This window comes from Narcine bancroftii, chromosome 5, assembly GCF_036971445.1.
Source record: "Narcine bancroftii isolate sNarBan1 chromosome 5, sNarBan1.hap1, whole genome shotgun sequence".
In the NCBI taxonomy this organism is placed as follows: Eukaryota; Metazoa; Chordata; class Chondrichthyes; order Torpediniformes; family Narcinidae; genus Narcine; species Narcine bancroftii.
The window spans coordinates 242479496-242494497 of record NC_091473.1 but is presented as its reverse complement, the minus strand read 5'-3'; the positions used below and the strand labels follow the sequence as shown (position 1 = coordinate 242494497).

At 39.6% G+C, this 15002-nt stretch overlaps 1 long non-coding RNA gene across 1 annotated transcript in view; it reads left to right on the top strand.

Annotated features, from left to right (window-relative positions):
• LOC138765107 (uncharacterized) overlaps positions 1 to 14157 on the top strand; it is a 57006-nt gene extending 42849 nt beyond the window's left edge. Inside the window, exon 3 of the long non-coding RNA XR_011358477.1 lies at positions 13863 to 14157. This is a non-coding gene — a long non-coding RNA (uncharacterized lncRNA). The remainder of the gene's footprint in view (positions 1 to 13862) is intronic.
• Positions 14158 to 15002: the final 845 nt, after the last annotated feature.

Sequence of the window (15002 nt, the reverse complement as noted above, 5' to 3'; positions counted from 1 at the left end):
AGGCCTTTAAAGGTGAACTTTTGAGATACAAAGTTCCCGTAAGGAGTAAAGGCAAAGTGAACAGAGATAAGGAACCTAGGTTTTCAAGGGATATTGGAGATCTGAAGAGAGAGAGATGTATAGCAGGTATAGGTAACAAATAGAAAACGAGGTTCTTGAGGACTATAAAAATGCTGGATAAACAAGAAAGAAATCAGGAGGTCTAAAAGAATACATCCGGTTACTTTAGCAGACAAGATAAAGGAAAATCCCAAAGACTTCTTTTGGTATATTAGGAGAAAAAGATAATAAGGCACAATATTGGTGCTCTCTAAGATCAGAGTGTATGGAGCCAGAAGAGATGGGGGAGATCTTAAGTATTTTTTTTTGTATCTATATTTACTCAGGAAACTGGCACAAAGTCAAGGGAAGTGAGGCAAACAAGCAGTGAGGTCATGGAACCTATACAGATTAAGAGGTGCTTGCTGTCTTAAAGCAAATAAAGGGGGATGAATTCGCAGGGGCTGACTGCATCTCCACATGACGTCATGTTACAATTTGCATTTATATTGTGTGTTTAGTTAGACGCAATCTTGACCGGAATAAAGAGAGATTCCTGTTTCTCCCCTGTGACTCTTTAAGACAAATACACGACAGAATGGGCAATGAGGATCAAATTTTAAAAAAATATTACACTCTGGATGACGGAATCTATGTGATTTCGAGTAAAGAGGACCAGAGGTGAGAATTCTGTGGTGAAAACGATGACTGGGATGACGAGAAGCTGCAATGGGACGAAAGCATGTGCTTGTCGCCAGTAAAAAAAAAGGAAGAAACTTGAGAAGAATACAACAAAACTAAGAAAAAATAGCACTGGCATAGCGGAATTATTTTGTTACTAAATAATTATTGGAAATGGCAGAAGAACACTGCAGAATATAGAGAGATTGGTATGATTATGTAGATAGGTTCGATATGCACTGCATTGCCCCTGAAGAGAGGGATAATGAAATCAGCAATAAAACACAGACGATAATTTTAAGCAAGGTGGAGAGCAGAACATACGGTCTGATCAAAATTCTATTGGCACTGGTAAAACCAAATATCAAATAGAAAGGGTTATGTGACCTTGCTGGAGATAATCTGTCCCCAAAACCAATTGACACAAATTCTATTACCAGAAAGCAAAAGGCTGGTGAAACAGTTAGCCAGTATTTGGCTGAATTATGTAAGTTGGCCGAGACATGTGGTTTTGGTAACTTCTTGAATGAGGCTTTGAGAGACAGATTGGAAAACAGTTTGGCAGATTGCCATGTCCAACAAAGATTGTCGAGTTCAAAATATTTGGACATCAATTCCACCTAGGGAGATAGCATTGAGTTTGGAAATGGCCGACCATGACACTGATATTATATAAAGGAAGCATGTGGTAAGGAGAATGAACCGATGAGAATGCTTCTGGTGTGGGAAAAATAACCACATCCCTGCTAATGGTTATTACAAAAAGGCTAAGTGTTATTTATGTGACAATGCAGGACACATCAAGTCAAAGTGTGCAAGACAGAAAGAAAAGAGAAAGAGGGCCACAGAAGGACGAAAAACCAGAAATTGAAGTATAAAAAATAATCTTCCAAAGTTAGCAACCTCATGGAAAATGACAAAAGTTCGAGCAGTGAGCCAAAGTGCAAAAGTGACTCTGAGGATGACAGAGCATTAGCATTAATGTACATCTGTAGTGTATTTGATCGCAGGTGAGGAATTCTTGTTCATATTAAAATTAACAAGGAGCCGGTTGACATGGAACTCAACACAATGGCTGCTGTGTCATTTAATGGGTAAAGATCTGAAAGAAATACTACTGCCCAAACTTAAAATGAAACTGTTCAACAGTGTGCTAAAGACGGTTACAGGAGAGGAGGTTAAAATGCTAGGGAAACGTAAAGTGGACATCAGGCATAAGGGATAGACAAGGAAAAGATCACCTCTCTACATTGTAGATACAAAATAACTTGCCTTGGTGGAAGGGATTGGTTGGCACACATCCAACTTGATGGGAAGGCAATTGGTGTGGTGAAGAATATGCAAACTGTCGATGATAACAAATCAAAGCAGCAACACGTGTTTCAGAAGTACCAGATAGTGTTTGGGAAGAACCTGGGAAAAAAAAATCTGGGAGCCCAGGTCAAATTGCACTTGAACCACCATCAAAAATTAAGTTAGTTAAGCCAAGGGTGGTACTTTTCGCTATCAAAAAGGGAATTGAGGCTGAACTCAACAGATTGGAAGGTGAAGGAATAATTGAGAAACTTCAGTACAGTGACTGGGCAGCTCCTATTGTACCAGTCAGAAAACCCAGTGGTAAAATACAAATTTGTGGTGATTATAAGGAAATAATTAACTGAGCCCTGCAGGTCCCCGGACATCCAATTCTGAGAGCAGAGGAATTATTTCATGCTCTGAATGGTGGGAAAAATTTGAAGAAATTAGACATCACAAACCTATCAACAAGCCGAAATGGATCCTGAATCGAGGAAGTATGTTGCTATCAACACTCACCTGGGATTGTTCACTTATACCAGGATCCCGTATGGAGTATCATCAGCTCCGATATTTCAAGCTGTTATGAACAAACTATTGCAAGGACTAAATGATGGATGCTACCTAGATGACATCATCATAACGGGACGGGACGACGCAGAGCCCCTAACAAACCTGGAAAATGTCCTAGCTGGGTTAGAACAAGCTAAAGGCCCACTGTGTCAAGACAAGTGTGTATTTATAGTACGCTCAGTAAATTATTTGGGATTTACAATTGACCGTGAAGGAGTCAGGCTGAATACTGAAGCTGGCACTGAAACTGTTCGCTGTGCACCCTACCCATCCAATCGAGCTGAGTCGCAGTCATTCTTAGGTTTGCTTAACCATTATCGAAAGCACATCCTTGACATGTCAACTCTTTGCAACCTGCTCAACCGATTGTTGAAAAGAGACCAGAAATGGATTTGGAATGCTGACCCCAACAAAGCTTTTAATCTCTTGAAGAAACTGCTGACCTCAAGGGATTATGATCTTATTCACTATGACCCAGACAAGGAGGTTCCCCTGGCTGTTGATGCTTTACCTGTTGGTTTAGGTGCAGTATTATCACAAATCACCAAAAAAGGAGGACAATCGGTTACATATGCTTCCTGCTCTTTAACGGCCTGTGAACAAAACTATGTGCAACTGGAGAAACAAAGAAGGGCGCGTAAAATCCTTATGATCTCAGCCTCAAATACACTTAACTACTGAGCATGCAACTCCCTCCGAGGAAGTGATCGGCAAAATTCACCAATGTCTGCATAAAGCATTCTTCTCATTTACCTGCCCTGCTCTCTGTCCTCAGCCTGTATCATCTAATTCTAGACTGGATACCAAAGGGAAACAATAATTGTCAATCTCGCTCAAAGGTTCATCCTTCAATAATGCTTAATTCCAGAGTGTGGATGCCAAGCTTCTTGAGTCACTCCTTTATCCTCATACCAGGAAGCAATCTTGTAAATGGATGATGCATTGACTCTACCAGTATGACTCTGCCAGTGTGCCAGTGTGTTCTTCTTCAGGCACAGAGACCAAAACTGCAAAAATAGTCCATTTAGGACACCCAAAAGCTGTGTACAATTTCAGCAAGACTCTCTTGGGATGGCCTTCCAATAAACGTTATAAAAAGGCAATATACTAGTTTCCTTTTTAATTGGTTAATTTCTGCTTCTCCTGAATGGAGAATGGCATGGCCACCTAGTTATGAATGATAAAGATAACAAAGGAAGGATGGAGGTTAAGGTAAAAAGTAGAAAAGGGAATAGATGTGAGGGTCATTCTCTGAAATGCATGTACTTTAATGCAAGAAGCATAGTGAACATGGTAGATGAGCATAGAGCATGGATTGGCACTTGGAATCATGATGTTGTGGCAATTAGTGAGACCTGGTTACAGGAGGGTCAGGACTGGCAACTAAATATTCCAGAATACAAATGTTTTAGATGTGGTAGAACAGGGGATAAAAAAGGGGGAGGAGTTGCTCTGCTTGTTACTGCCGTGAGGTGGCAGGATGGTTTGGAGGGATCGTCCAGTGAGGCTGTTTGGATGGAATTGAGGGGTGGAGGAGGCATGAGGGTACTAATAGGAGTGTATTATAGACCACCAAATAGGCCAAGAAAATTGGAAGAACAAATTTGTAAGGAGATAGCATATATGTGTAATAAACATAAGGTAGTGATCAAGCGAGATTTTAACTTCCCTCACATTGATTGGGATACCCATACAGTAAGAGGGCTGGATGGGCTAGAGTTGGTCAAATGTGTGCAAGATAGTTTTCTTAATCAATACATAGAGGAACTGACTCGGGATGGTGTAATACTGGATTTCCTGTTAGGGAACGAGATAGGTCAGGTGTCTGAGGTTAATGTTGGAGAACAAATTGGGTCTAGTGATCACAACTCTATTAGTTTTAAGGTAGTTTTAGGGAAGAGCAAAGAAGGGCCTAAAGTTGAGGTTCTGGGTTGGAGAAAAGCAAATTTTGAAGGAATGTGAATGGCTTTGGGGAGTATTGAGTGGGACATGATTTTTTTCAGGAAAGGATGTAACTGAAAAATGGAGAATATTCAAAGAAGAAATTTTGAGAGTACAGTGTAGATATGTCCCAGTGAGGCTCAAAGGAAAGGCTGGAAGTCATAGTGAGCCTTGGTTTTCGAGGAATATAAGAAATTTGGTTAGGAGAAAGAGAGAGATGTACAAGAGGTATAGACAGCAGGGTGATGAGTAATTGAAAGAGGACTACAAGGAGTATAGAAAAAGTCTTGAAAGAAATTAAAAAGGCTAAAAAGAGGCACAAAGAGGCTTTGGCAGGCAGAGTAAGATTAAATCCAAAAGTTTTCTATAGGTACATTAAAAGTAAAAGATTAGTGAAGGATAGAATTGGACCCCTTGTAGATAGGGAGGGTAGGCTATGTGAAAAGTCAGAGGAGATGGGGGAAATTTTTTAATGATTTCTTTTCCTCGGTATTCACTAGGGAAAAAAATATTGTACCAGTTGAAGTAAAGAAAAATAGTGGGGAGGTCATGAATCATATAAGGATAACTGAGGAGGTAGTGATGGCAGTGTTAAAAAAGATAAAGGTGGACAAATCTCCAGGTCCGGACAATGTATTCCCAAGGACACTCAGGGAGACTAGTGTACAGATAGTGGGGCCATTAACAGAGATATTTAGGATGTCACTGGTCACGGGGGTAGTGCCAGAGGATTGGAGGGTGGCTCATGTTGTTCAGCTGTTTAAGAAAGGGTCCAAATGTAAGCTTGGAAATTATAGACCTGTGAGTCTGACGTCTGTGGTGGGTAAGTTGATGGAAAGTGTTCTGAGGGATGGCATTTACAAATATTTGGAAGAACAGGGATTGATAGGTAGTAGTCAGCATGGTTTTGTCAGGGGTAGATTATGCTTAACAAACCTTATAGTTTTTTGAGGGGGTTACAAAAAAGATTGATGAAGGGAAGGCTGTGGATGTTGTCTATTTAGACTTTAGTAAAGCTTTTGACAAAGTTCCCCACAGGAGGTTAGGAAAAAAGGTGGAAGCATTAGGTATAATTAAGGAGGTAGTGAAATGGACAATAGTCAACAGACTCGCCAAGGCAAAAAGCGCCTTTGGAAGACTACACAAAAGAGTCTGGAAAAACAACCACCTGAAGAAACACACAAAGATCAGCATGTACAGAGCCGTTGTCATACCCACGCTCCCGTTTGGCTCCGAATCATGGGTCCTCTACCGGCATCACCTACGGCTCCTAGTACGCTTCCATCAGCGCTGTCTCCATTCCATCCTCAACATTCATTGGAATGACTTCATCACCAACATCGAAGTACTCAAGCTGGCAGAGTCCGCAAGCATCGAATCCACGCTGCTGAAGACCCAACTGCGCTGGGTGGGTCACGTCTCCAGAATGGAGGACCATCGCCTTCCCAAGATCATGTTATATGGTGAGCTCTCCATTGGCCACCGAGACAGAGGTGCACCAAAGAAGAGGTACAAGGACTGCTTAAAGAAATCTCGGTGCCTGCCACATTGACCACCGCCAGTGGGCTGATATTGCCTCCAACCGCCAATGTGGCGCCTCACAGTTCGACGGGCAGCAACCTCCTTTGAAGAAGACCGCAGAGCCCACCTCACTGACAAAAGACAAAGGATGAAAAACCCAACACCCAACCCCAACCAACCAATTTTCCCTTGCAACCGCTGCAACCGTGCCTCCCTGTCCTGCATCAGACTTGTCAGTCACCAACGAGCCTGCAGCAGACTTGGACATACCCCTCCATAAATCTTCGTCCGTGAAGCCAAGCCAAAGAAGGAAATGGATTCAGCAATGGTTGGATGGAAGGTGTAGAGAGTACTGGTAAAAAATTGTTTGTCAAATTGGAGGACGGTGACTAGTGGAGTTCCTCAGGGATCAGTCCTGGGTCCACTATTGTTTGTTATATATATTAACGATCTGGAAGAAGGGATGGTAAATTGGATAAGTAAGTTTGCAGATGATATAAAGATTGGTGGTATTGTGGACAGTGAGGAAGATTACCGTAGCTTAAAAAGAGATATAGGAAAGCTAGAGGAGTGGGCTGAGAAATGGCTGATGGAATTTAATACAGGTAAGTGTAAAGTGTTGCATTTTGGAAAGGCAAATCTAAAGAGGTCATATACATTGAATGGTAGACAATTGAGGAGTGCAGAGCAACAAAGGGATTTCGGAGTTATGGTAAATAGTACCCTCAAAGTTAATACTCAGGTAGATAGAGTGGTGAAGAAGGCATTTGGAATGTTGGCCTTCATAAATCGGAGTATTGAATTCAAGAGTTGGGATGTTATGATGAAATTGTACAAAGCATTGGTGAGGCCAAGTTTGGAATATTGTGTGCAGTTTTGGTCACCGAATTATAGGAAGGATATAAACGAAATAGAGAGAGTGCAGAGAAGGTTCACGAGAATGTTGACAGGATGTCAGGGTTTGAGTTACAGAGAAAGGTTGAGCAACCTGGGGCATTTTTCTCTGGAGCGTAGAAGATTGAGGGAGGATTTGATGGAGGTGTTCAAGATTTTAAAAGGGACAGAGAGAGTCAACGTGGATAGGCTTTTTCAATTAAGAGTGGGGGATATTCAAACCAGAGGCCATGGTTTGAGATTGCAGGGGGAAAATTATAAGGGGAACATGAGGGGAAATTTCTTCACTCAAAGGGTGGTTGGGATGTGGAATAAGCTTCTGGTAGAGGTGGTTGAAGCAAGGACGTTATTTACATTTAAGGAAAGACTGGATAATTACATGGAGGGGAGAGGATTGGAGGGGTATGGACCAGGTGCTGGTCAGTGGGACTAGGAGGGTGGGGATTTGTTCTGGCATGGACTAGTAGGGCCAAACTGGTCTGTTCTGTACTGTATATGGTTATATCATTACCACACCTCTCTTCCTCGTGCCCTCTGTACGCACATTATTACTGGTCCCTCACTATTTTTCAAAATAATCTAAGAATCTATTGGTCTTCCACCTGCCACCTTTTGTCACATACATGGAACCTGTCTCTGTCCATCTCTCAAATTTGTCACCTGCTTATGGTTCACTTTACCACATAGCTTCGTATCAACAAATGTGGATACATTACTTGTCATTTTCTTTCTTTCTGTTATTTATGTGACACCTTAGGAACAATCTACCAATCTGAAAAAGCTGCATTATTTCCATTCCCTGCCATCAATCCCCCTATCTTTCGACCCTATCATATGCAACAACATTTAATGTGGTAGCATAACAAATACCTCTTGAAAATTTAAACATTTTACACTCACAGTTTTGCCCTTATCCTCCATGCTTTTTGTGTCATTATTGCTTTTTAAGATGCTGCAGGATAGCTGTAAAGTTACACTAACAAAGCACGAGATACTCGTATCGCTTCTCTGCAATGACAAGCCAATAGCCTCAATACAGAAAAAAAAATCCTTGAAGCTCTCTTGTCATTTATAAATGGTTACATGCTACAATCATAAAAAAGTTATATTTCTCCAACAATTATTCCCCCTACTTTACCCAGTCTAATTGTCCAGCATGTGTGTGTGTTTTTCTCACAACCGCGGTGTCAACAGAATCCTGAGTTTTACCCCAGTCTAATTGTCTAATCATATTTTGATTTATTGAATGCATTTTTTTTTCTATCAGGCTAAATATTTTTGATTACTTATTTTGTCTCATCCTGATTTATTAGCAATGTTATATTTACAAACTTCCAGTCTGCATAGTTAATTAATTCATGTTATTTAAATGTTTCTAATAGTTTAAGATTTCTTTCTAGTTTTTGACTTTAGGGTAGTATTTTTTAATGTCAGAAACAATTTAGTATTCAATAGTTCTGATAAACAGCTAAGCGCAGTTGCATGACTTGGCCACCTGTGAACATTTCTTCACTTTGTTTATGGGGACCTAATGATCAGCAACCCGGCCTTAAACATGTCAGATTTAGATTTATTGTCGGAGTACATACATGACATCACATACAACCCTGATATTCATTTTTCTTAAGAGCGTGGGAGAATTACCCCCATTTGGTTGTGCAAAAATAAACTCTACACAACGTAAACAAATAAATAAATATTTCATTAAGAAATAAATGTAAATAAACAGACAGAGTGATATAGAAAATAAATCTTTAATAATAAATAATGCGCAATCTAGAGACCTTAAATGAGATTCTGATTGAGTCTGTGGTTGAGGAGTCTGATGGTAGAGGGGTAGCAGCTGTTCCTGAACCTGATGGTATGAGTCTTGTGGCACCTAGACCTCTTTCCTGATTGCAACAGGGAGAACAAAACGTGTGATGGGTAGTGTGGTTCCTTGATGATTGCCGCTGCTCATTCCATGTCGATTTTCTTTTTTGAATATTTTATTTATAAGTTTTAACTTCCAAATGAAATTTACAATACAAATATTTAAAATAGTCTAATCCATTACAATATGTCTAATCCATTACAATATGTATATCTCCCACTCTCCCCACCCCATCCCCCAAAAGCCCCAAGAAGGAATAAAAAAAGATACAAGATGTAAGAAGAAAGACCAGAGATTGTCCCAAGTGTACTTTTCCCAAAATTATATTTACCATCAAATAAAGGAGGTCACCAAGGATTGAGGTTACTAGCGAAATGATTAAATGTTCATTCCAACACTCTGCAAATATGGGCTCCATATTTTCAAAAATATATGGTATCTATTGCTAAGCTAAATGTAATTTTCTCATGGTATAAAACTACAAATTTTCACATTCCATCTCTCCATTCCTAAGTCTGTTTTTGATTTCCAAGTTATAGCAATACATTTCCTAGATGTAAATTTTCTTGATGGTGGAGAGAGTTTTACCTCTGATCTACTGGGCTTTGACAACTTTCAATGCACAGCTTTCCACTCAGAAGTATTGGTGCCCCCATATCAGACCGTGATACAGCCTGTCAGCACACTTTCCACTGCACATCTGTAGAAGTATGCCAATGTTTTCAATGTCATACCAAGCCTCTGCAAATTCCTGAGGAAGTATTGGACGGATGTGCTTTCTTTTTGATTACATTAGCATGTTGGATCTAGTAAAGTCCGAGATAGTGACTCCTATGAATTAAAATGTGCTCACCCTCTCCACCTCTGATTTCCCCAATGATCACTGGATCAAACAACTTTGGTTTTCCCTTCTTAAAATCCCTAATCATCTCGTTATTTTCAGCCCTATTCAGGCACTCCCCTTCATTTTTTTTTCCCATTATCTTGCTCTCTCTATTGAAGCTATTCAATGGCCATGTATATTATTGAATATGTTACCATCTTGCTGTCAATTTCCACACAGTTCTCATGTAAGTGACAAATTATTTTCAATGTAACAGGCCCAGAGAACCCCAAAACCCAGCAGCAATAGAAATTCACTAAGACAAATGGCTACTTAAACAAAAGTTACTTCAAATTTTCTTTAAACATAAAAACAGGATCAAACTTAAACATGTTATTATTACTTAATTTAACCTAACTTAACCCCCTTCTAATTCTAAGTGCACGTGTATGTAATGTGTGTGTGTGTAAGTTTAGAAAAGTTATTTGATTCACAGTCCAATCTCACGTCTCATTCCTCCAAGTTCACTGGAATCAGGCAATTCTTATACTGTGCACAGAATTTAATATTTATATATCTTCACCAGGCCTTGGTGCTTGAAAGGTAAATGGTTATCACTCAGGAAGGTTCTTTTCGGTTTTCAGAGAGAGATTTATTGCTCGTTGGACACACACAAACTGATTCCTTCCAATCATCTACTTCAGTGTCTTGTTGAAGAAACTTGCTCCATTAGGGTTTTCCTGATGATAATCTCTTTCTTTCAGGTCACCACAGAGTTCATTTTCTGTTTCCCTGATCTCAGGCGAAACATTATACAGCCAGCCATCTCCTCTTGCGTGGACCAGAAGGGCTTCGAACAGGCTGAACTCAGAACTCACAACCTGTCTTCAAAATGGAGTTTCAAACAAGCTTCCAAAAGCCACCTCTCTCTCTCTCTCTCTCTCTCTCTCTCTCTCTCTCTCTCTCTCTCTCTCTCTCTCTCTCTCTCCCTCCCCCCTCCCTTGCAAAACCACACAACCCTCTTAGAACAGCAAACTGCATTCAGACAGATTGCGGCACCAGACACAATCTTCTGAGTCCGTTCATCTGTTGTTTTCCAAAAAAATAACCCATTACTCCACAGCATGTCCAATTAAGTCCTTCAGCAAAGCAGTTTCCATTGTCTTTACAAAGGAACTGGGAGCCTGGACTGTCTTGCTTGAGCAGAGCTCTGGCATTTTAAATGAGATCTGAGTTGTGAAGTCTTTGTGTTTGTTTGTCACCTACACTAAAAAAAATCCCACAATTTATCTCCTTTAAAAAAAATTATCTATATACAATATAAAGTATAACATAATCCGTCACATCAGTGTGTGGAATCTGCATTGCAGGTAGGCTATAGACACTCTTCATTTGTGATAAATATTGCAATAATGAGAGGATGATATGAATTTAACTAGGAATTTATTTTTTGAAGGAAACTTTATTAGAAAGTCCCAAGCAACCTTGTTTACTTCTTCAGCTCAGCTGGGAATGAGGCTGTGGATACTGGGCAAAGACATATTTTAACTGGGAGTCATCTTCTTCCTCCACCTTCTCTTCTGCCTTCTGCTGCTGCTCTTCACCTGTGCAATTGGGAAAGTTGTTAGTATGGAGTGGAGAATGACAACACCGGATGCCTCCTTACTGTGTACTGTATCTAAGAGAGACCAATAGCAATTTCACTATGATTCTATACTTGTATGATTACTGTTGAGTTTGGGTGCTGAGTTTGGAAGGTGCATTGCTTTGAGCAACCATAGAAGGAGAGAGAGAAGCTGTTTTCTTTATAGTGATGCTTTAGGACAAACAGGTCATTTGTTTAATCCAGAAACAAGGCATTCACTGTGAGGAATTTCTTGTGATCCATGACAAAATTCACATGGAAGGAGTCAGAGCATCTGCTGTTCATAAACAAATTCCTCACGGGTGTTGAAAGTGGTCGCCTGAATTCGTGGGAAGTCAGATCCACATAGCTAAGATCCCACCATCTCCATAATAAAATCAACAGATGGGTAATTTTTTCACAAATACAGTGCCACGGTGACCTCTTCTGCACAGCAATTACACTGGACAATGATTTCTTTTCTTTCTGAACACTTTTGGGTGCATTTTATGGATTATGCTGATCACCAAAAGCACCTTAAAAATTTATATAACCTATTTTTGTGATATTCTGTCATATTTTAAGTTTACTTCAAGCATACAAAAACATGTGTTGCAACATGTCATTGAAAATTCATTTTCTGCATTTCCATTTGGACGTTTTCCCTGCTCATCTTGGTGCAGTCAGTGAAGAACATGGTGAAAGGTTTTACTAGGACATTGTGACCATGGAAAAGTGGTATCAGGCAACTGGAATTTATCAATGCTGGCCAACTATAACTGGACACTGACACGAGAGGCATCAGATGCTAAGTGCAAATGAAAATCAGTGCAAATTTTTTTTAGATCAGTTGAACTAATGAATGTATCAGTGGCATTATGTGATTAAACATGCTAAATTCAATACAAGTTCATTTAATGTTTCTACAACTTCCTACATGATACAGGAAATTTGGAATTATCTTTGTGTTCACCTTGCAGTTGTCTGTCACAATCCCCAATTTCTTTTCAGGAACCAAACCTTTTGAAAAAAAATGGTTGTCCAGTGTAATGAGCAAATTTGAAGACACAGCAGATCTGTGCCACTTTGAAAATTCCTGCCTTGTCACGACTGAACACCTTTTGAATGAATATCTCACCACCTAAATACTGGAGGAACACTCCCTGTTAGTTTAGATACATTTTACAAGGTGTTTGAGAACTCAGCAGTCAGTTTCGATGTTTCCCAATAAAATTTATCCCTGTCAGCAGAAATGTCCTTTTAATTATGAATTATCATAAAAATGTTCAATGACCGCTAAAGTAGAGGGTTTCTGCTCCAAATTATGTCAATGCAGGTGAAAATGGGTGTTATACAAATGAGGATATCATTTTGTCTTTACCTGATATTGGGGAAACACCAGTTGAACTAATACAGAGCTGTTGGTTCCAATTAAGCATTTGGTAGCAACTTGAATACAAGCTTCAAGGATGACCTTAAATGTGGCAAACCTAGGGTTATCTCACATGTCAAAGTATTGACTTCCAGAGTTCCTTCTACCTTCGTGCAGCAGAGAAGAGCAGAATTTATATGCCGGTACATAAATTGGATCAATTGACTATCGTACTTCAACATTTTCAAAATCAAAATCAGAACTGACATGAAAAAGTTATGAAATTCAATGTTTTCCCACAGCATCTTGGTGTAAACATTCATAATATAAACCATTTTATGAAATAACTATTAAAAAAAGTAAAAATAATGGTGCACAAAAAGTAAGGCTGAGTCTATGGTTCATTGATCATTCAAGAATCTAATGGAAGGGGGGGAAGAAGCTGTCCTTGTGCCCTTGAATGCTCATCTTTACCTTTTTCCTGAGGGTAGCAGAGTGAAGAGGGCATGGTCTGGGTGGTGGGATCTTTGAGGATAGAGACTGCTTTTTAAGACTGGCTCATGTAGATGTCTTCGATAGAGTGATGTCTGGTGTCTGTGATGTTGCAGGCTGAGTTAACAACCCTCTGGAGCTTATTCTTGTCCTGAGAGTTGGCACCTCCAGACCAAGCAGCCAGAATGCTCTCCATCGTTTTCAAGGTTCTTCAGTGACATACCAAATCTTCTCAGACGCCTCACAAAGTATAGCCATTAGTGATCCTTCTTTGTGATTGCATCGATGTGGAGGCTCCAGGTCAGATCCTTGGAGATGTTGACATCCAGGAATTTGAAGTTTTTGACCCTCTCCACTGCTGATCTCTTGGTGAGAACTGGGTCTTTTCCCCCTGACTTCCCCCTGAAGTCCACAATTATCTCCTTGGTTTGGCTGACATTGAGCATGAGGTTGTTGTCGTTACACCATTCAATGAGCTGATCTATCTCTCCTGTACACTTCCTCATTGCCATTTGTGATTCTGCCGACAACTGTGGTGTCATCGGCACCACAATTGTCTTGCACGTTCTTGCACACATATGAAAGGCTTATTCCAAGCCAAACGGGAATCATTTTAAAAATCCTACTTCACAAAGTAAGAAGTAACTACTTAATATATATCTAGAGGTATAATAGCTCATGTTTGGTCATGCATCATTTGATGTAGCATTAACTAATCTTTCATCCTTTTCAGATATAATTTCTTTGTAGATACCCATGTGAATGATAATCTTCAAGGAACAGAAATTGATGGAGAACAAAATGTTGTTCACACAGAAGATGAAAGTCGACATCTGAGAAGTATATCTTTCTTTGCAGCAAGCAATTGTATAAAAAAAGCAAATTACATGTCTTGTTGACACCACAAGATAGGAGAAAATAGGAAAAGTAATGACAGAACTTTCAGGGATATTATTTTGCATTTGATTAAAATTGTATGTGGTAACAATGAGTGAACATCACTTTTTTAAAAAAAAAGCGAGTTTCATTCTGAAATGAACATCCACACAGAAAAGGAATCAAAGTTCTTTCCATTTCAATCAGTTAAGGCTATATTGATAATTGTGGATTGATTTTCAGTGCCTTCCTTTAAGCTCTTGGCATCTTCCAAATTCTTTGCCTGGTTCTTCACTGTGATAAAATCAGGATTCACTGAAAATCTATATGGTGGGTTTTTCACTCCCTTTTCTTTCTGCATCTTCCTTCTCCAATATTTGTTAGTATTTAAAACTCAACCATTAATCAAATTTGGTTGAGCCTTTTAACAAGATTGATCAATGAGAAAAAGTTACTATTTAATAACTGCGTTCTTATAAATAATTACAAGGACAAAATTAGACTATCTTTATCCTACTCCCATTTCACTGAGTTTTGAGTTTGGAGTTTTTACAACTTTTAGTCTTGTCTGACTTACTTAGTCTTACCATAGCCATGGACATTTTACAGTCACCATTAACCTTGGCCTCAGGAACATAAAATTAAAATCTTCCTGCCTGCTCTTGACAGTTCATTTCGATGCATGAACGTTACATACCCTCCTTACAGAAAAACGATCCCTGGGCCTGATCAGAAAATCAGTTCTTTGTATTAGGTCTTGGGTCTTTCAACCTGGGAATAAAGAAGGGGTGCTCCCTTCTTTCCCCAATATGATCCTCAGTTCTTAAAGTGTTTAAGAGAGGAGAAACAAATGTGGCATTGGAGGATAATGTGTGGGGGAATGGATGATATTAGAAACTGGATATACCACAGAGTTGAGAATTGGGGAGGAAAGAAAATAGTAGTGACAGGACAAGGGGTGGTGGTCTGAGGGGAGAAAAAGATGTATTAATTGGAT